The sequence below is a fragment of the Bufo bufo genome, chromosome 4, assembly GCF_905171765.1.
Source record: "Bufo bufo chromosome 4, aBufBuf1.1, whole genome shotgun sequence".
NCBI classification, from domain to species: Eukaryota; Metazoa; Chordata; class Amphibia; order Anura; family Bufonidae; genus Bufo; species Bufo bufo.
The window spans coordinates 29,587,026-29,609,500 of NC_053392.1; the positions used below are offsets into that span (position 1 = coordinate 29,587,026).

At 47.3% G+C, this 22,475-nt stretch overlaps 1 long non-coding RNA gene across 2 annotated transcripts; it reads right to left on the bottom strand.

The window, feature by feature from the left end:
* Positions 1-696: 696 nt before the first annotated feature.
* On the bottom strand, positions 697-21,717 carry LOC120997098. 2 transcript variants are annotated; one of them, XR_005778084.1, is made up of 5 exons: positions 21,554-21,717; positions 20,948-21,117; positions 20,646-20,857; positions 1,112-1,195; positions 697-1,023 (listed from the first exon to the last, which is right to left on the bottom strand). It is a non-coding gene; the product is annotated as an uncharacterized LOC120997098 (long non-coding RNA). The 2 variants fall into 2 exon arrangements; XR_005778083.1 differs by lacking the exons at positions 697-1,023; positions 1,112-1,195 and adding an exon at positions 17,286-17,400.
* Between the last annotated feature and the right edge of the window lie 758 nt (positions 21,718-22,475).

The following is a 22,475-nucleotide window of genomic DNA, read 5'->3' on the forward strand; positions in this document are numbered from 1 at the left end:
CGGAACGGAACGTTTTTTGGCCGGAGAAAATACCGCAGCATGCTGCGCTTTTTGCTCCGGCCAAAAATCCTGAACACTTGCCGCAAGGCCGGATCCGGAATTAATGCCCATTGAAAGGCATTGATCCGGACCCGGCCTTAAGCTAAACGTCGTTTCGGCGCATTGCCGGATCCGACGTTTAGCTTTTCCTGAATGGTTACCATGGCTGCCGGGACGCTAAAGTCCTGGCAGCCATGGTAAAGTGTAGTGGGGAGCGGGGGAGCAGCATACTTACTGTCCGTGCGGCTCCCCGGGCGCTCCAGAGTGACGTCAGGGCGCCCCACGCGCATGGATGACGTGATCGCATGGACACGTCATCCATGCGCATGGGGCGCTCTGACGTCATTCTGGAGCGCCCCGGGAGACGCACGGACTGTAAGTATACCGCTCCACCGCTCCCCGCTCCTACTATGGCAACCAGGACTTTAATAGCGTCCTGGCTGCCATAGTAACACTGAACGCATTTTAAAGACGGATCCGTCTTCAAATGCTTTCAGTACACTTGCATTTTTCCGGATCCGGCGGGCACCTCCGGCAAATGGAGTACACGCCGGATCCGGACAACGCAAGTGTGAAAGAGGCCTAAAAGATTTCAGTTTGTTTTTCAATTGAGTTGTACAGTTTATAGGGCACATTAAAGGTGGAAAAAGTTCTGAAATGATTTATCTTTGTCTCATTTGTTTACAGTGCAGAAACCTGACATTTTAACAGGGCTGTGTAGACTTTTTTTATATCCACTGTATGCCTTATTCATCAAGTTAATTAGATGCACATGGGGGGAAAACACCTGAAATGGTCAAAATGAAAAAAGAGGAAGAGGAAATGGCGTGCTCTCCAGACTGGAACGCACAACATCACTTCCGTTCCTCAGGTGTTCGGACACCTATTTCCTGGATATCCATCATAGAAAATATGCCAAAAACAATGAAAGAAGTAAAGCATAATTCGCGAAAAATAGGTGCCAATGTGAATCCAATATGCAACCTAATGAAACAAGAACATGAAAAAATATTTTAAAAAATCAACATAAAAACAGTTTGTAGTCTGCTGCCATGGAGATAAATAGACTTACATAGGAGCTGTAGACAAAATGTTTTTGGGAGACAGTGTCATCTCTTCACCCTCTGGACGCTCGTACTCTCCATAGTAATATATACTTACAAGAAAAATAAAGTGAACCTCTTGGAAAGGCTTGGATTTCTGCACTGATTACCAATTATTAGAGAATCACCATGTGACTAATGACACACGAAGAGTTGGACCATTCACGTCTTTTATTGACCACATTGAGGAAACATTCTCAGTGCAGAGAGAAAAAGTAAGTGAACCCCTGTATTAATTACTTCCCCCATCAGCTAAATAGCAAAAGCCGTTCAGTGAAGGAGATGAAAATGGTACTTGATTTACATGTGATTTGCCCAATAAAAGGCACACAAAGCTTGGTTACTGACAAATCTGTTCTCAAGAAAGACAGGTCGGTGTGAAGCATCTCTTGATGCAAACAGCCTTCAGAAGACATGTCATAGGGATGCATGAGGCTGGAGAAAGGCTAGAAAAGCTAAAGACCCGGGTGTACATCAATGTATGGTTACAGAAATTCTCTACAAATGCAGAGAATCCAGGACTGCAGCTACTCTCCTCAGGAGTGGGCGTCCTGATGAGATCAGTACAAGAACACAACGGACAATCCTGAAAGAGGTGAGAAAGAACCCAAGGGTAACCACAGAAGACCCACAGAGGACTCTGCACACTGCAAAAACCTCTGTCCATGTGTCCACTAGGAGACATGGACTGTATGTTATGAGCAGACAGGGTCATCTCCTCGCCTTCCACTACCTCTAGTCTCATTCCTGTAAACTCCGGCAATATTCACCGGGACTTGTATATGATAGCTCGGGCAGCCAGCGGAGAAGTGTGCAGGAGGCATGTCTTCTGCTGACAGAGTCTGTTATTTTCGGCAGTCCCATTGAAATGAATGGAGGGTGGCTGCTCTCCGCTCACTTTGGGGGTCCTGTTCTGGAGATAAGCGCAAGTCCCATCTGTGGGACCCGCACCTGTCTGACATTAGTGGCATACAGTGTCGGACTGCCTAGGACCCACCAGTAAAACTTATTTTGGGTGCCCACCTTACGGATATATTCAAATATTACCTGCTCACACAGCGGCAAGATGCTACCAGATGATTGAATATGGGGGATCCTGCAGCAAGTTTGAGAAGGTAGAACCTAGAGGTCATCTCAGCTATCTGATCACGTCTATAATAATACGCTGGAGAGTTTCTTTAATAAACAAGTTTTTTATATGAACACAGGCTGGTTGAGGTGCTGTACATTGAGTATATGTATGTAGTGCAGAAAGTCTACTGTGTTATGTGTCACTTGTGCAGGGGGTGGCAGACCAGGGGCCCACCGGGGGATACACCTGTACCCCTGTGGGCCAGTCCGAGCCGGGTGGCATATCCTAGCGATATGCCACTATGGTCTCAGATGAGACAACCCCTCTAATTATAGCTACAACCTGACCAACTAATAGCACTAATAAAACAATTGTGTAAAACAACCAATCGTAGTTACAAGCGCAATAAAGTTTTATTGTACCGACATTGAAAAACTGAACTGACTCGTGTGACTTTTTTTTTTAATGCCAAAAGTGGCGTATATCTGTTCGTAAACGACCCCCTTAGTGTTGCCTGGATTTCTTATGGGATATATAAAGGGTGATTTTATACTTTTTGCTGCTCCAGCTCTTTTTTTGATCTGTTGGACGTGATGTACATTACACTGATATAGTTACCCGGCTGGAGAAAAGACGCCGATCCATCAAGTCCAAGCTCATTGCCGTTTGCTATTAGATAAGCCTCTCGCTGACATAGGACCTGCTGTTGCTACCTCTTGGGCTAGGAAATTCCATAGTGTGACTGCTCTAACTGTACAGAGTCCTTTCCTGGACTGATGTCTCCTCCTGTAATCAACGTCCTCTGTAAACTCCTTGGAATGAATAAATCCTGTGCTGGCTCTTTGTACTGACCTCACACGTGTGTGTGTGTATAATATATAAATATATATATATATATGTATGTGTGTGTGTGATCACTTTGGAGGTGTCTTAGCCCCTCATTATAGGAGAGACCTTCCATGTAATCATCTGGTCGCCTGTCTCTGAACCCTTTCTATCTTTCCTATATCCTTTATAGTATATTGAGCCCAAAACTGATCCCATATTCCACATACGGCCTCATGAGGGACTTATAGAGCCATGATATTACATCAGGATCACAGATTTTATATCTTTTTTTTTTATACACCCTTTTATTAGCTTTTGCAGCTGCCGCCTGACATAGAGTACTGCTGCTTAGCTTACGTGTAACCAGAAAGCCTGAGTCCTTCTCTTGTTCTGTTGTCACCAGTTTTATTCCATGTAATGTGCATGGAGCTATACTGTATTATTGGGAGGTTTTTCCTCCTTTACTTTTAGCTGCTACAGATAATGTTTGTTATTAATGTATATTTTTGTTATTAGGCCTAACCTGCAGGAACCCATGAATGCAGGTTTTCCAATAGGAGATTCCTCTCCGCTATATACTCCTGCAGCTCATCTCCTTCAAATAGTTTACATACTGCAGACGTCAACACGGTTACAGCAAAAGTCTAAATTAGTCGTCAGATTCTGAAAGGGAAGGAAACACAGATCGGAAGAGGTCTGAAGCCTGCAGCGCAGACCGCGGCGAGGAAACTGAGCAGTGACGTACTGGGGGCACCAAAGAGGGGAGGGGGGCATTATCTACTGGCACTAAGGGGGGGGGGGGGCATTATCTACTGGCACTAAGGGGGGGGGGGGGGGCATTATCTACTGGCACTAAGGGGGGGGGGGGGGGCATTATCTACTGGCACTAAGGGGGGGGGGGGCATTATCTACTGCCACTAAGGGGGGGGGGGGCATTATCTACTGGCACTAAGGGGGGGGGGGGCATTATCTACTGGCACTAAGGGGAAGGGGGCATTATCTACTGGCACTAAGGGGGGGGGCATTATCTACTGGCACTAAGGGGGGGGGGGGCATTATCTACTGGCACTAAGGGGGGGGGGGGCATTATCTACTGCCACTAAGGGGGGGGGGGGCATTATCTACTGCCACTAAGGGGGGGGGGGCATTATCTACTGCCACTAAGGGGGGGGGGCATTATCTACTGCCACTAAGGGGGGGGGGGGCATTATCTACTGCCACTAAGGGGGGGGGGGGGGGGCATTATCTACTGCCACTAAGGGGGGGGGGGGCATTATCTACTGCCACTAAGGGGGGGGGGGGCATTATCTACTGGCACTAAGGGGGGGGGGGGGGCATTATCTACTGGCACTAAGGGGAAGGGGGCATTATCTACTGGCACTAAGGGGGGGGGGGGGGCATTATCTACTGGCACTAAGGGGGGGGGGGGCATTATCTACTGCCACTAAGGGGGGGGGGCATTATCTACTGCCACTAAGGGGGGGGGGGCATTATCTACTGCCACTAAGGGGGGGGGGGCATTATCTACTGGCACTAAGGGGGGGGGCATTATCTACTGGCACTAAGGGGGGGGGCATTATCTACTGGCACTAAGGGGGGGGGGCATTATCTACTGGCACTAAGGGGCGTTATAACTACAAGAGGGCATTAGAGCTACAGGGGGCACTGCAGGAAGGGCATTATACATACTGGGGTGAGTACGGGTATATTATATACTACTACGGATACTGTAGGGGCGTTGCTACTAATGAGGCACTCTTGAGAGCACTATTACTTTGGGAGGACTATCTGTATATCTGACAGTATAGTGGATAGCACAGCTGGTGCAGTATGAAGAAGCATTTGGGGTGAGTTCAGACGCAGCAGTTTTATTCACAGCAGATTTTGCTCCGTGATAATTCTACAACAAACACACAGCAAAATCTGAATTTCTTGCACTCCAACTTCCACACATTTGTTGCACGTGCAAAGTACAAGGTGAAGTGCACTGCCGAGACCTGCAGCAATTCTGCCGCATAAGAGGGACGCTGCAGATGCCCTGAGTCCCATGTGGATTTTTTTCCTGGGGTTTGGACAGATTCAGGTGGCAGTGATTGCTGAATCTGTCAGAGGAGCCAAACTCCATCTTCTATCCAGGGCCAGTAAACGGTGGGATGTGGGAATATAACATCTCCGATTCCCATGTACCGCCGATCATATGCCGCATCATTCATGGGTGAAGCACCTGTTTTTTAGCAAAATGATACGGCCATTTAACAACTTAAAGGGATTCTGTCACCAGATTTAACCCTATGAAGCTAGCTGACATAAGCGATGTGCTAATGTCAGCTAAACCTAACTAGCCTATTTCTACTTTTATCTGAGCCCCCGTTGCGCCAGAAATATAACTTTTATAATATGCTAATTAGCCTCTAGGAGCGGGGGGGGGGGGGGGGGGGGGTTGTTCCTGCTCCTACAGGCTCCGTTCTCCCACCTTTGTCGCCTCCCTCCAAGTCCTGGATGACAGGGCCAGGCAGCGCTCGCATCTGTCTGCCAGCCCTGTGCTCTGGTGAAATCTTGCACCGTTCGGGAAAGACGCTTGCAGGCTGCCAGCTTCCTCACCGCGTCTTCGCCGAATAGTGAACGGCGCGAGATTTCACCAGAGCACAGGGCTGGCAGACAGATGCGAGCGCTGCCTGGACTTGGAGGGAGGCGACAAAGGTGGGAGAACGGAGCCTCTAGGAACAGGAACACCCCCACCCCCCCCCCCCCCCCCTGCTCCTAGAGGCTAATTAGCATATTAGCAACGGGGGCATAGATAAAAGTAGGAATAGTTGACAGACATAACCATCAAGTACACGGCAAGAACATTAACGCGTTTCGGGTGAGTACCCTTAGTCGTACGACTAAGGGTACTCACCCGAAACGCGTTAATGTTCTTGCCGTGTACTTGATGGTTAGGTCTGTCAACTATAAGTGAACAATAAAGAAGAGCTGACAGAGGAACTCTATTTGTCTCCGGGATCCTTCTTTATTTATCTGCAGCCTGCTACGGGAACACTTCCCTAGGGCCTCTGGAGCCGGGACTACACATTAGACCAGGAAGGTGAGCTGGATTAATTTTTCCATAGGAATAGGCTAGTTAGGTTTAGCTGACATTAGCACATCGCTTATGTCAGCTAGCTTCATAGGGTTAAATCTGGTGACAGAATCCCTTTTAAAAGCTGAATTGGTGCCGTCCTTCATGTCCTCACCTATAGGAGTACAAGCCCCTAAGGGCCCCCCACCTCCTTCACTGCAGGTGCCCGAGCTGCCACTCAACCCCACCACATCTTTACATGGACCATTTTTATTCCCTCAGTTTTTTTATGTGTTTTTCACAATCTTGGCAGAACCAGCACATTTTTGCAGAACGTCTCTGGTACCTGCAGCAAAGGGGATGAGGGAAGCAATTGAGTCTCCAAAAGAGAGAAGATGTCTCAGGTGCCTGCTAGTGGCCGAAACGAGAGAGAAAGAGAAGTCTGAGGCAGTAATTCTCGGTTATCAGCCGGCTCACTTGAATGCTGGTGGCCCCTGTGGCTGGGTGGAAGTGTGGCCACTGTGACCCCTATATCTCTGCCGCTGGGGTTGTGTTGTCCTGTCTAGATGTTAGCAGTAGATGCCATGCTGATGCTATCAGTGAAGACTTCCCTGGAGAAGTAGTGGGAGCAGGGCAGAGATGCTGATGAGATGTGTCACTGTGTACGCCCTCAGGCTTTTGATCGCTGGGGATCTGTGCAGTGAAAAGGTGGGGTGAAGAATCGGACCAGAAATAAAAGAACAAAAAAAGTCTCTCTTTACGAAGTGCAATATATAATACATCCAGCAATAGTCCTTACACAGGACAACTTCTTCTCTCCCCAGATGATGAGGTATGGTGGCTAGCAGATAATTGCACCTCTGAGTATATTAGTCAGCACTTATGGCTATAGGCGTCCACTGTGTAAGGCCTCCTGCACACGGCCGTTTTTTTTTCCCCGTTTACTGGCCGTTTTTTGCGCTCCGTATACGGTCTGTATACGGAACCATTCATTTCAATGGTTCCGCAAAAAAAACTGAATGTACTCCGTATGCATTCCGTTTCCGTATTTCCGTTCCGTTCTAACATAGAACATGTCCTATTATTGCCCGCAAATCACGTTCCGTGGCTCCATTCAAATCAATGGGTCCGCAAAAAAAACGGAACACATACGGAAATGCATCCGTATGTCTTCCGTTTCCGTTCTGTTTCCTGTTTTTTGCTGAACCATCTATTGAAAATGTTATGCCCAGCCCAATTTTATCGATGTAATTACTGTATACGGTATATGCCATACGGAAAAACGGAAACAAAAAATGGAACAACGGATCCGTGAAAAACGGACCGCAAAACACTGAAAAAGCCATACGGTCGTGTGCAATAGGCCTAATGCAGACTTTTGGGTTTGCCTGAACTTAACTATGCTCATGGGTGTTTTAACATGTTTCCCCTCACCTGCAGCATAATCTGTATAGCTGTGGTCACTGATCACACTGCTGACTGTAAATGCTGTAGCTTTGAAGAAGCTTTGTAGCTTTGGACCTTGCAGTCTCCCTGGAGTAGTGTTCCTCACAGATGGAGCTTGATCTCTGGACCCTGAGGCCCTCTAGAGCGGGAACAAATGGATGTGCTTCCTCACTCCTCACTAGCAACTCTAGCTCTCTGCCCTCTCCTGGTAGGAAGTCAGAGAAGCCCACACCTGCCAAGATGGGAGCTCCATCCCCAATTCCATCTACTGTTGGGTCCGTGCATAGCATGTCAAAAACCTCACATTACAAAACAACGTCTGGTGTACTGGAACTGCAGAGGAGATCAGAGCAAGGGCCAAACTGTAACAGCTAGAGCAGGGATGGTCAACCTGCGGCCCTCCAGCTGTTGTAAAACTACAACTCCCACTATGCCCTGCTGTACACTGATGGCTGTAGGCTGTCTGGGCATGCTGGGAATAGTAGTTTTGCAACAGCTGGAGGACCACAGGTTGGGCATTCCTGGTCTAGAGGAACTATGTCAGAGTTTTCAGAATGGCCAGTCTTCTAGGGTGTTCCAGGTATCCATTGGTTAGTACTACCAAAAATGGTCCAAGGAAGGACAAATGGTGATGGTGACAAGGTCATGGGCACCCAAGGCAAGGCTCATTGAGGTGTGTGTGTGTGTGTGGGATGAGGGTTAGTCACAGAAGAACTACTGTAGAGCAAAATACTGAGAACTTTCTTGCTACCAACGGAGAATCCTCTGCAGAGGGGAAGGGGTCTGCACAGGGTTGGATTTTGGGAGGGGACGGTGATGGGACAATGGCATTCCTAATTACATGACTGTACCATTTTCTTTAAATTGACATTATCTACAGAATTAAAAAAAGTTGCTAGACATCTCTGTGCCCCCAGAAGTGCAGCTTGTATCTCCAGGGGTCTGCGTTTAGAGGTCCAGTCTGGGGTCTGTATAATTTTAGAAGGTCTATTCTTGGGGTCTATGTATTTAGGGGTCTAGTTGAAGCCATATTTTATTTTGGGAAGTCAGTTCTGGGATCCATATCTATTTACGGGGTCTCGTCTGGGATCTGTATTTATTTTGTGGTTCTCGTCTGGTGGTTTGTATTAAGAGGGTCTGCCAACACTTGCATTCAGAGCGTTGGTAAGGAGAGGAGAAAAGGCCCTATTCCAGCTGCTGACTGTTTCAGGCGCGATCCTTCTGAACTCCATTAAGTAACAGCGGATCTAAGCTCCATGAACCCATAGCCGTCCATAGTGAGGTAACCACCAGCTGCATTACCCACTTCATCAGGGTTGTGAGCAAGCCAGGGGACCTCCACATAAGAGGTACTGGCATGGCCACTGATAAGGTAGGAAGGATGAGGATGACCCTACTGATCAAAACCAAGGCCATCGGAGAACCCACCTATACGCTTGGACACTGCCAGGTGGGTTCCAGGCTGCTAAGGGACCTCTACCCTGAGAGGTGTTAGCAAGGCTATTCGAGAACTGGAATGAGGCCAGACCCCCCCCCGATCCTAGTACGAGCTTTAGGCCCCAAAAGTTATTTTAGAATCTCTTCAACCTTAGAGCAGGGAACCCCTCTGCGTCTATCCCCTGTAGGGAGAGGAAAAACACTGGAGGGTGGAGGTGGGAAGGACCTTTTAACCTCTGTTTCTGGTCTCAAGAAGGTCAAAGGAGAACAACCTCCTGTTGTACTGTCATGAGCTGGAAAACGGACACACGGATCCTTCACGGAGGCATCACTAACCACCTTCACACGGATTACATCACAGACACGGATGTGCAAATGAGGCTTAAGTGGAGCCTGTCTTGTTCCCGGCACCAGTGCATTTACTCACGGGTTGTCCTAGGAGGTAGAGCATTGTTCTGGCTGAATGTGACGTCTGGTGCCTTCTTGGGTTGAACAAGACAGGCTCCACCAGACTTACTGCCCCGGTTACACTCAGCATAGGGATATGCCGTTACTGCCACCCGTGGGCTCCTCAGATAAATGGGGCGTAAAAACATCCAATATCACTTGTCTGATTGCGGTGACATAAGTCATCCTTTTGCGGTTTCCTCCCTTTTGTTATGTGGGTGATGACAGGGTTAATGAGCTGAGGCGGTGACCACGTGGTAGACTACTCCTGAGTCAGGAGAACAACCCTAGACGTGACCTATAACTACCAAGATGTTCCCAAGGTGCTGCTTCTTGTGTTTTTAACCCCTTAGGTCAAGGAGCACAATGTGTACATCACAGGTGTGCGAGGAGTGGACTCCCCCTGCCATGTGAAGACCCCCAGGTCCGCCATGTTAGGACTCCGGGGTAACAGAATGCAGGTAAATCGCAATATACTACATATTTACCCACATTGGAGTTGGTAATTTTGGGGCGTGTACATAAGCCCCACACATTTTCAGCCTGGGGATGTGATGGAACAGTCTGTTGGCATCTATGATACTGCAGTATAGAAGTATCGCAGTGTATGGTACAAGCGACCAGTGTTCCCTCTAAGCCTTAGCAACTACTGAGCGGGGTCGGCTCATAGATGGGCACAGCACCATCAAAGGTGGGCGATAGGAAAACCGAAGACTATTGTCACATCAAAAAGCATACAGTGTAAATGTACAATAAAACCCCTGCACCATGCTGTACAATATAACCCTACACCATGCAATACAATGTACATTATAATCCATACACCATGCTATACAGTATAATCCCTGCACCATGCTGTATAATATATATTATAACCCATGCACCATGCTGTACAGGATACATTATAATCCATGCACCATGTTGTACAATATACACAATAACCCCACATTGTCGGTGTCATACAGTATTTTGAACGGCATGGTGTATGGATTATAATGTACATTGTACGGCATGGTGTAGAGATTATGCTGTATACTGTCCAGCATGGTGCAGGGATTATACTGTATACTGTCCTGATTGGCTGAGAGGGTGAAGGGGCGGGGCATACAGTCAGCACGTTCATGTAGCTGTATACTATGAGGAAGGACTTCTTCAGGTGGCGGATTACTAGAAAATCACATTGTATGATTTTTAAATAATTAATTTGCATTTTATTGCTTGAAATAAGTATTTGACCAGCTACCAACGGGCAAGAATTCTGGCTCTCACAGACCTGTGACGGTTTCTTTAGGAAGCCTCCTACTCTGCACTCATTACCTGTATTAATTGCACCTGTTGGAACTCGTTACCTGTATAAAAGACACCTGTCCACACACTCAATAAATCACACTCCAACCTCTCCACCATGGCCAAGACCACAGAGCTGTCTAAGGACGCCAGGGACACAATTGTAGACCTGCACAAGGCTGGGATGTGCTACAGGACAATAGGCGAGCAGCTTGGGGAGAAGGCAAGGCTTTTTAGATTCGGTCTCTCACAGTTGACGTGTACCTACAACCGGAATTACAGACCTCTCCATTCTCTGTAGGTGAGAAAACCTGCAAAATCGCCAGTGTATCAAATACTTATTTTCCCCACTGTACATGCAATAAAAATATTTTTATATATACTGTATTTTCCTCTGTAGTAGCGCCCCCTGCTGTCTATCCTTCTGCATTCAGCAGTGGACGCACATGCTCAGTAACCTCCCTGCCCCCGGTGCCGCAGTAGTGATCTCATAGTGAAGATAGCCTGATACCTTTCATTCACCCCCCCACCTGTAAATCCATAGAAATATCTAGCACTATCTCTCTCTAGACAGCGGAGCAGGAGAGGATGGCGGGGGAACATGATGCACCATAGGGCTATTTAGTGCTGGGACTAGAAGGGGTTAACAAGTGCTGACTGCTATGTACTCCTAGGATGGTTACATGTAATGAGCTGCTGCCCACCCGCAGAAAGGGAAGAGACCAGAGCCACTGCCGCTCCGTTCACTCTGAAGATAGCTGTGCACAGATCTTCTGGGACCCCCTCTGCCATAGGCACGTCAGACATTATTTCATGGTCGGTGATGATGTCCCACAAAGAAATATTTCCAGGAAGGACCCAAAGTTGGAGTTTTTATTTAACCCATATAGGCTCATGGACAGTATTACCACTGGGAGGCTGATGCTGGACTTTAATTTGCACCAGCGGTTACATGGCCGATAATTTTCCCTTCAGTAGGCACGGAGGTATAAGAGAATTGCTTGCTACTAATGGCTCTATCTCATACTGTATGGCAGCTAGAGGTATGAGCCAGGTCTTGTTTTAAAGCGATCCTGGTCTTGTTTATATAAGCTTTAAAACAAGACCTGCGACAGAGCCTGAGACGGAGCAGGTTGAAGTAGCTCCTCCTGTCAAACAGGATATTTTCTCTGTCAGATATGAGGGGTCTTTCTTTCCTAGAAGAGGAGTGAGAAGATGAGATCTCTCCAGTATAATCACTCCTCTATACAGCAAGTGACGGCTGCCTCCTCCCTTCATCCCCTCTCGGGGCAGCGATGTGAGGTTTACATGGGTCACAATGCATGCCTCCTAACCGTCTCAGATTTCTAGTGATATCTCGGGATGCATGGGTCTGTGGCTTTTGAAATCCCGGCTTGATTTACATTAGTCACTCTGAACCTTAATAATGTGTAATAATAAATACATTACGATGTAAACGAGGATAATTATCATTATGTGATGATCGGGATGACTCAGACGTGGCCTGTATTGGATTAACATAACAGCCTTGCCATGGTGTGCTGCTCGCAACCGCTGTGGTGACTCAGTCCAATAAACCACAATAGGTAAATAACAATGGGAGGGAAGTAATGTGAGATAATCAAGTCACTCTGAAGCCCTTGCAGAAGTCTCCTCAGACACACCGCCGCTCCTCGGCAAAAATATCCAGAAGATTCCTCCCTGAGAATCCTGTAGATCCTGCAGAATGGAGATCTGAGACTGATAGGTGGTAATCCAAGGATCGGTATACAGAAAGGATAGGTTTCCTGCCACCTCCTTTCCTCCAGTGATGGAAGGGGAACAGTAAGGCTGGAGTTCACATCGCCGTTATATGCCCGTTCTTCTGATCTGTCAGAAGAACAGAAAAATAAAAATTTGATCCGGTAAAAAAAAAAAAAAGGATCCTGAGCATCAGTTATGCACATCTGGCACCCGTTTGAGCCATTTCCGTCAATGATCCGTTATTTTTAGATGGAAAAAAAAATCCTGTATAAAGCGTCATTCACACGTCAGTGTTCCACGGACAGCACACGTCCCCGTTCATTTTAATGTTTGTATTCACACATCCGTGTTTCACCACAGTCTGTGGGTCCGTGTTTTTTTTTTTTTTTTAGCACGTACGCATGCTCTATTTTGTCTGTGTTAACGGATCCATCATGCTAGTTATAGTCTATAGGTCAGTGAAAACCACGGATGCAATAAAACATGAAACACTGATGACACAACTACAGCAAAAAAATAGCAATTAGACTTAGGGTGGGTTCACATTAGCGTTATGGAGTCCGTTATGGCTTTCCGTCATAACGGAATCCATAAGACGGAAGGACAGATCATAGACTTGCATTATGACGGAATGCAAAACGGACGCCTTTAAAAGGCATTCCGTTTGCTCTCCGTCCTAATAGAAGTCTATGGGAATCAAAACGGATCCGTCTGGTTCCCGTTATGCAAGACGGAAAACAAAGTCCTGTCGACAGGACCCAGACGGATCCGTTATGTTTTCCCATAGACTTCTATTAGGACGGAGCATACCGGAATGCCTCTTAAAGGCTTCCGTTTTGCATTCCATCCTATGGATTCCGTTATGTTCTGTCATAACGGCCTCCATAACGCTAGTGTGAACCCACCCTTACCGGTAATTCGGTTTCCAGCTCATCCCTCAGGACAGCACCCGTACATTCCCTCCCTTACTAACTACTATGTAAATATTGCATATAAGATTTTCTGATGATTTTAATAAATCGGTGGCATCCATCCTGGTGTAGTAATCTGGAAGAACACTGGTGGGTGGAGGGACCTTTCATCCTCTCTGTTTCCGGTCTCAAGAAGGTCAAAGAGGAACAACCTTGTGCTGTCATGAGGGATGAGCTGGAAAACGGACACACGGAGGCATCACTAACCACCTTCACACAGATTACATCATGGACACGGATGTGCCAACGAGGCTTAAGTGGAGCCTGTCTTGTTCCCGGCACCAGTGCATTTACTGCCGGGTTGTCCTAGGAGGTAGCATTGTGACGTCTGGAGCCTCCTTGGGTTGGACAAGACAGGCTCCACCAGACTTACTGCCCCGTTTACACTCAGCATAGAGATATGCTGTTACTGCCACCCGTGGGCTCCTCAGATAAATGAAGGTCCACATACTTCAATGGAAAGGTGGTTTGCGTTAACCACATCTCTGCTGATGTGTATGGAGAATGCAGCGTGCTGGTGGTGGGGTCTGGTAATATTGGATGTGGGCACCCCCCCCCCCCCCCCCCCCCCCCCCCCCAATACAACAATAAAAGGTATTGAAGTTTTTTTTTACCCAAACACCCCTTACCCCTGCCCTACTAACACTAACCATGTAATGTGTCTGGTAGGCTGTGAGGCCTGCAGGTACACTATGTGGGCGTAAAAACATCCGATATCACTTGGCTGATTGCGGTGACATGAGTCATCTTTCTGCGGTTTCCTGGGTGATGAGAGGGTTAATGAGCTGAGGCGGTGACCACGTGGTAGACAACTCATGAGTCAGGAGAACATTCCTAGATGTGACCTATAATTACCAAGATGTTCCCAAGGTGCTGCTTCTTGTGTTTTTTAACCCCTTTGTGCTCCTTGACGTATGTGTACATCACAGGTGTGCGAGGAGTGGGCTCCCCCTGCCATGTGAAGACCCCCAGGTCCGCCATGTTAGGACTCCGGGGTAACAGGGTGCAGGTAAATCACAATATACTGCATAGTTACCCACATTGGTAAATTCGGGGCATGTACATAAGCCCCACACATTTTCAGCCTGGGGATTTAATGGAACAGTCTGTTGGCATCTATGATACTGCAGTATAGAAGTATCGCAGTGTATGGTACAAGCGACCATAGGTTCAAATCCCTGAGAGGGACTGAAATCTACCCCAATGTTTGCTCTTTTTTTTTTTTTTTTTTACCAAAACTGGTATAAAGAAAAAGTGGCCCCTAGCAACCAATCAGATTCCTCCTTTCATTTTCATAATCTGATTGGTTGCTAGGGACTGTTTTCCTTTACACCCTTTTTGATTAATCTCCCCATTGTTTTTTAAATGACAAAAATGATCTAAAAAATAAACGTAATTCGTATCGCCGAATCCATGAACGACACAACACTGCCATCGCTTCATAGAAAAGGAATAAAAAAAATCTAAAAGTCATAAAACAACCTTGGCCTGCAAAATACGACGAAAAGATCAAAATATTAGGGGTGCCAGTAAATGCTCTTTTTTTTTAATCTAGGTTTTTACTTTTTTTTTAAAGTGAGAAAACAATAAAAACTTTGGTCCGGCTGTAATTGTACCGCCATGGTTACAAAACCCCAGAAAACACAATGGCGGAATTATTTTTTCTATCCATCCTACCAATAGTTTTTTTTAAGTTTCCAAATACATTATATGAAAGATGAAAAAATATATCTGACACGTTCTGGAAAACAACAAACCCTTGTGTGGAGGAGAAAACACATCGGTCAACTGAAGGGGTTAATAATTGTTTGCTCAAGATTGATTCTTCCTGTTGATGAATGCCCTGATTGGCTGAGAGGGTGAGGGGGCGGGGCATGTAGCTGTATACTATGAGGGAGGACTTCTTCAGGTGGCGGATTACTAATGGTGATGGTTTTACTTGTTGTGAGGACCCCCGACCCCGACAAAGTCCTGGATTTTCATTTGGTTTCCACCAGAACTGGATATCCAGAGCAGGACTAGCTGTGTGCAGGGTTACTGACTGGAAGGAAGAGTGTCCGCATTCACTGACAGCAAGCATAAACCTAAAAAATGATGCAGTGAGGATATTGGGACGCTGCAGGGCTTTTCATACAGAAAGTAAAGGGGCACTAACTTTTCAAAAAACTTTTGATGTCACAGAGACACAAGTTCTCATTGGTGGGGTCTGAGTGCCCCCCAGAATGAGAGCAGAGAAGCACTCACATAGAGCTGCACGAGACGGGCTCCATAGCAGTCCATGGATCTGCCTCAATTCCATCCATGCGAGAGCGATTCTCTCCCCTCGTTCTAGGGATAGTGGGGGTCTCAGCGCTCAGACCCCACCAATCACAACTTTTTATTTGCGTCTATGAAAAGTTAATGACCCTTCAAGATTTACTTACAGGACACCAGGAAGCCCCTTTCCTCTTGTACCAGGAGGGGGCGCTGCGCTGATAGAGTTACTGGATGATAAATAATGTCATGTTTTCCCCGGGGAATGCTGCACCACATGAAGATGCAGAAATTCCCAGACACCCCCCAAAGTCTTGTAGAAAGCCTTCCTAGAAGGGCAAAGGGGGACAACTGTGCATTTATGCCTATGGACGTAGAATGGGAGGGGAGAAAAGCCCCTGGAGGTGGAATGTGGAGGGTCCAGTACTTTCTCCATATAGTGTATTGGGGGTGTGTGCGTGTATAAATGTGATGGTCTAGGACAGGAATGCCCAACCTGCGGCCCTCCAGCTGTTGCAAAACTACAACTCCCAGCATGCATGGACAGCCTACAGCTATTAAAGAATGCTGGGAGTTGTAGTTTTGCAACAGATGGAGGGCCGCAGGTTGAGAATGCCTGCTCTAGGATATAGCGGACGCCCCCATACTTATATTCCCCATTATTTGGTTGCTTTTCCATTACAGGATCGTAGTCAGTCCTTCCATTATCAGCATTGTTCAGTGGAGGCAGGCGGTATAATGCCATCCAGAGGCAAGAATGTGACTGGTATCGCAGCGTATAAAGATGTCCATTATATCCCTGAGGATCAGGGTTAGTTTGGTCTCTGGTGGTGGATGTGGTGATGGGACTGACATCCAGCAGCCGGCACAGTGAGGAACCTGAAATGTGGACGCTGACGTTCACACCAGGTCATGTTAATTTCTTGGGATTTAAACCCTTTCACTGCCAGGGAATTATAACATGTGGACTATACATGGCTAGGCTGTGAGGGCTCGAGCGTGACGTCAGACTGACGCTCACAGCCTCGGCTTTCATATGAAGAAAGCTCTAACATTATAGGCCCAGAACATGTATGAAGACAGGAAAGATTTCCTTCTAGTCTCGGCTGGATTCTCATACAGGAACCTCTCTTCGTGTTATCACCCCTCTCACCAGCTACAGTCGTTTATTCCCATCTCGCCCCATACACCCTCTAGTGACCTCATGGGTGCACACAGGGGATACAGGACCTTATCCTCCTGTCATCCCTCCAGCCCATTGTGGCTGTTTCTGATGTCTTCAGGTCTGGTGAGGATATCTGCATGTGGACAGAAGTGCGTGTCTAACCTGTAAAAGTTGGGTATTTGGGGGAGGGTTGTAATAGTATTTACTTGAGTGGATTGAAAGTGTTAAAATTGCCCTGGCAGTAAAAGGGTGAAGTCTTATACGTGGTGAGGTGCATCCTCCATAGATTGGACTTGTTTTCCAGCACATCCCACAGATGGAGATTGGGGAGAGATATGAGGAACGTGGAGACAAGTCATCACCATGTCCTGCACGGGGGGAACAGAGAAATATCACCGGATCCACCCATCTTCTGGATTGTGCGGAGAGGAACATGTCGCCGACCTCCGTCCTGCTATAATAGGAGCACCCAGTTTATAGGTCCTTCCACCAGCAGAAGGTGAAGTAGCGCCCCTACATACTCTCCAGCATCTTCTCAGGTCAGGCAGCAGCTATAAGGAGAGAACAGAGAAGTAACTGCAATGGTGCACCGGAAGACTCTGACCAGTCTACATCACCGCTCCCTGGAGTCACCCTCTAAGGCTGTGTTCACATGTGGCAGAGTTGTTCCTGCTGAGAAATCCATCTCATACGTGTGAATGGAGCCGTTTATGCATCATTTTCTGGAAGCTTCATTGAGACAGTCAAATCTGCTGGATGTGCACCTGCAGGCATCACAGACTGCATGTGTGGCCCCCAACATCTGGGTGTGTTGTATGTGTGGCCCCTGTGGTCATGTGTTTCCACCACTATTAGAACTTCCCCTCAGGTACTTACAGCAGGTCACCCTCCACCGCCTCACTCCTCTTGTTGAGGCTTCATACAGATGAAGAGTCTCCACAGAGAGCAGTCTACAAGTCTGATGTCACCCTGACTCCACAGCGAGGTCCTGACAGGGGGACAGACCCACAGTCCTCATCATGAGCAGAGGGAAAATGTCACAGATGACCAGAACCCAATGTGCACAAGTCCAATCTATAACTCAGGAAGACTGTGCACCCCATGAAGCTGCCCACCATGCACAGCAGACAGTCAACTGTTGGTCATCACTGATCCGGACAAATATAATATATACACACACAGTGCTGCCCATAATTATTCATACCCATGGCAAATTTTGACTTAGTTACTTTTATTCAACCAGCAAGTCATTTTTTTTTTAATGGGAAATGACAGGTGTCTTCCAAAAGATAATAAGACGATGTAAAAAAGGCATTATTGGGGGGGGGGGGGGGGGACATTTCTCAGCTTTTATTTACATTTGAGCAAAAAAATACAAGATGTTCCGCACTGTGGAAAATCTCAGAGGACGTGGTCGGAAGCCAAAAGTGACACCTGTGCTGCCAGGAGGATAGTTAGAGAGGTGAAAAAGAATCCAAGGATCACCACCAAGGCCATCCTGGTCAATCTGGGCCCTGCTGGTGGCAATGTCTCAAGGCAGACAATCCAATGGACACTGCAGACCAAGGAGGACGCCACATCTCCAGATAAGGCAGACAAAAGCTCGCTTGGCCTTTGCAAAAGCTCATCTGGACAAAGAAGAAGACTTCTGCTCTTCTGTGTTATGGTCAGATGAAACAAAAATTTAATTGTTTGGACACTGATATTTCCTTCATTTGGCGTAAAAAGGAGAAGGCTTCAACCCAAAGAACACCATCCCCACTGTCAGACATGGTGGTGGGAACCTAATGCTTTGGGGGTGTTTTTCAGCCAATGGACCAGGGAACATAATCACAGTAAACGGCACCAAGAAAAAAGAGCAATACATGAGGATTCTCAACGACATCAGGCAGTCTGTGGAGAAACGTGGCCTTGGGCACCAGTGGACATCTCAGCATGACAATGACCCAGAACACACAGCAAACGTGGTGAAGAAATGGTTGGCAGACAACAATATTAACGTTTTGGAGCGGCCCAGCCAGAGTCCAGACTGGAATCCAATTGAGAATCTGTGGAGGAGCTAAAGATCAGGGTGATGGCAAGAAGACCTTCCAACCTGAAAGATCTGGAGCTCATTGCTAAAGATGAATGGGCAAAAATACCTGTGGAGACCTGCAAAAAGCTGTTCTGCAATTATAGAAAACGTCTGATTGCAGTAATAGCCAATAAAGGCTTTTCTATTGATTATTGAGAAGGGTAGGAATAATTTTGGACTGGACACTTTTTGCTAAAATGTAAATAAAAGCTGAGAAATGTTTCTTTTCCCCACAATAATGCATCTTGTGCATCGTCTTATTATCTTTTGGGAGACACCGATGTCATTTACCGTCAAAAGATTACTTGCCAGTTGAATAAAAGTAACTTTAAGTCAAAATTTGCCAGGAGTATGAATAATTATGGGCAGCACTGATTATAATAAAATATATCCACACAGACACATGAGACCTTTAAAGGTCACACACCTCACCGGGTGAGGGTTAGGGTCCCTGAGGCCATATGTAGCTAACAGAACGGGGTTCCCCATTCAGAACCCCCTTTCTACAAGTCCTGATCCTCCTATTTCCAGGCCACAAGAAGATGGCAGTATTATAAATGGTAAGTGGGGCCCCTGTCCTCCATTACACAACTACCCCATCTATATAAATGGACACTGTGTAATGCTCCACTTCCCCTGTAGTGGCGCTGCAGGGAAACTAAACTTCCTGCCAGGATCACCACACAGATAACCGCTAAATCTGTGAATAAAGAATCTGCAGTGTGTGAACATGTCCTAATCCAGCATCTAAACCACAACGTGACCTCCACATTGTCTTACTCCCAGATGAGAATGGGTTGTGTTCAGGCCTAATACATAAGGGGGTGAAGTGAACACAGGATGGTACAGGGACCAGTGATACTTACCTGCTCAGGAGTCCATTTACTGGTAGCATGGAGCAAAGAATATTACATTAGAACATGTGACAAACATCCAGAGAAGTGGTAGTGCGCAACCACAAGAGGCTAGAGAAGTGGTAGTGCGCAACCACAAGAGGCTAGAGAAGTGGTAGTGCGCAACCACAAGAGGCTAGAGAAGTGGTAGTGCGCAACCACAAGAGGCTAGAGAAGTGGTAGTGCGCAACCACAAGAGGCTAGAGAAGTGGTAGTGCGCAACCACAAGAGGCTAGAGAAGTGGTAGTGCGCAACCACAAGAGGCTAGAGAAGTGGTAGTGCGCAACCACAAGAGGCTAGAGAAGTGGTAGTGCGCAACCACAAGAGGCTAGAGAAGTGGTAGTGCGCAACCACAAGAGGCTAGAGTAGTGGTAGTGCGCAACCACAAGAGGCTAGAGTAGTGGTAGTGCGCAACCACAAGAGGCTAGAGTAGTGGTAGTGCGCAACCACAAGAGGCTAGAGAAGTGGTAGTGCGCAACCACAAGAGGCTAGAGTAGTGGTAGTGTGCAGCCATGCAAGATCAGGCAGTACAAGATGGTACAGCCTAGAGTCACAGTACTACACCATATCGCCAACTGTATCAACATCTGAGAGACTTCTGGAAGGACTAGAAAGCCTCCTGGGTGGCCCACATACTCTCCTCTCCCTGCTCATACGCTTCCTCGGGCGCTGGCACAGTAAACGACCTGACATGGAGTGTCGGCTGGAGGTGCGTTCTATATAAATGGGCAGGATGTAAGAAAAGTTTTAGGGAAAGGCCCATTGCTTTGTCCCTCTCTAGAACCTCCCTGCTGTCCCTTCCCAAAGTTGTCAATTATGAGCCACTTACCTCTCATCAGCCATCTCGTCTAGCCACTTTAAGTCTCCGTCTACCAGAGCCTGTCCACACCACTGGCACTCGCTGTCCTGCATGAAGTGTTTCAAGTCGTCCTGCAATGGACAGAAATCCATAAACCACGACTGCTCAGGGACTCAGAAAGGATCGGTCATGTCCTCCAGCGGCTCCTGCTGATCATAAGGAAACGGCAGCTTCACCGAATCCTACAGGTACAGAAGAAGCTAAAGCCCCTGGGCGGCACTGGTCCGGTCCAGTTCGGGGTGTCTGTTCATGATATAGATGGGATATCATACCTTTATACGAGCGTCCCTGAGGAGGGCCAGGCTGGCCCCCTGCTCCTCGCAGAACTTACTACTGGACGTCCAGCTCATGGCCTCCTTCGAGAAGTAATAGCCCATGCCATGAAACCACACGTAGTCAGAGTTATGTGCAGACGAGCCCTGTAGATCGCCAGCCAGGCTGTCTGGAAGATACAAGGGCCACATGTAGTAAATGCAGAATATAATTACAATCCACCCTGTCAACACAAGGAGACAACTGCGGCCAGAGGTCAATGTTCTGGAGCCCCTCAGGTCAGCCGACAATCCTTGCCATGGATAATCACTCATATCCTAGGAAAGCAAATAGGAAAATAATCTCTAGGATTGCGAGACCACCAAAGAGCAAGAACTGTGCCAAGGCCATAAAGATGCTTACTGGAGCAGAAACCATCATCCCATCGGAGGTACTACTCCTGGGCTTCAGTCACCACAAGGTTATTGTGATTCCATACAATATAATATACAGTACATACAACATGAACACATCGTAATCTCCTCATCTCAGGAATATAATACACACTTTACATGTGCCACCTACAACACTAAATATCACCATCATAGGAGGTGGAGAAGACTTACATGTCTACATGTAGACACCAAACAGACAAAGGAACGTGGTCACTGTCCAGAGCCGAGCCCTCCGATGCCACAAATCAGCCAGAAATCGGAAACTATTTGCTCATCCTAAACCGGGAAAGGAAGAAATAGATGAGGGTTGTAGTTATGGGGAGTAATACGTAGACTGAATGTGACAGACGTGGTGCGGTGTATGCTCAAATCACTGCAGAAAATGCACCAAAACGATAAGCAACTGACATTACTAGCTAATCCCTCAGGCCGATGTTAAAAGCTGAGAACTTTGCCAATATCTTCCAGTCAGGAACATATCGGAGCCCCTCATGCACCACGTGACACAGAAGCCACCAGGTGTCTTTATGTGTATGGAATGTGCCACTTCATTGTGGTGGTAACGTTCTTTTGCACCTGGTAGCTTCTGTGTCACGTGGTCTGTTGTGGGTGCGGCTTCTGTGCCACATGGTCTGTTGTGGGTGCGGCTTCTGTGTCACGTGGTCTGTAGTGGGTGCGGCTCACAGCTTTATCCTACCTCGCAGTGCGTTGGTGATACCACTATGGAGGCATGTGAGAGTCTGGCTGTGAGCTGGTTGCACTGTTCAGACCCTGTTCACACAGTAGGACCCCATGCGTGCTGAGACACCGTGACGTGGTGCATGAGGGGCTCCGATATGTTCCTGACTGGAAGATATTGGTAAAGTTCTCCGCTTTTAACATCGGCCTGGGGAATTAGCTAGTAATGTCAGTTGCTTGATTTGAGTATGTATATACTTTCATCTGCACAATGTATCATTTTGTGTAAGATGTTCTTGTGGTGCATGTGGTCCGCCCCGGCATCCTCCATTGTACGCATTTTTTGCTGGGGATTGCCGTTATCTGCGGACCGCATGCGGAGGAATTGCTCCCCCGGTTATAGACACGCTACAGT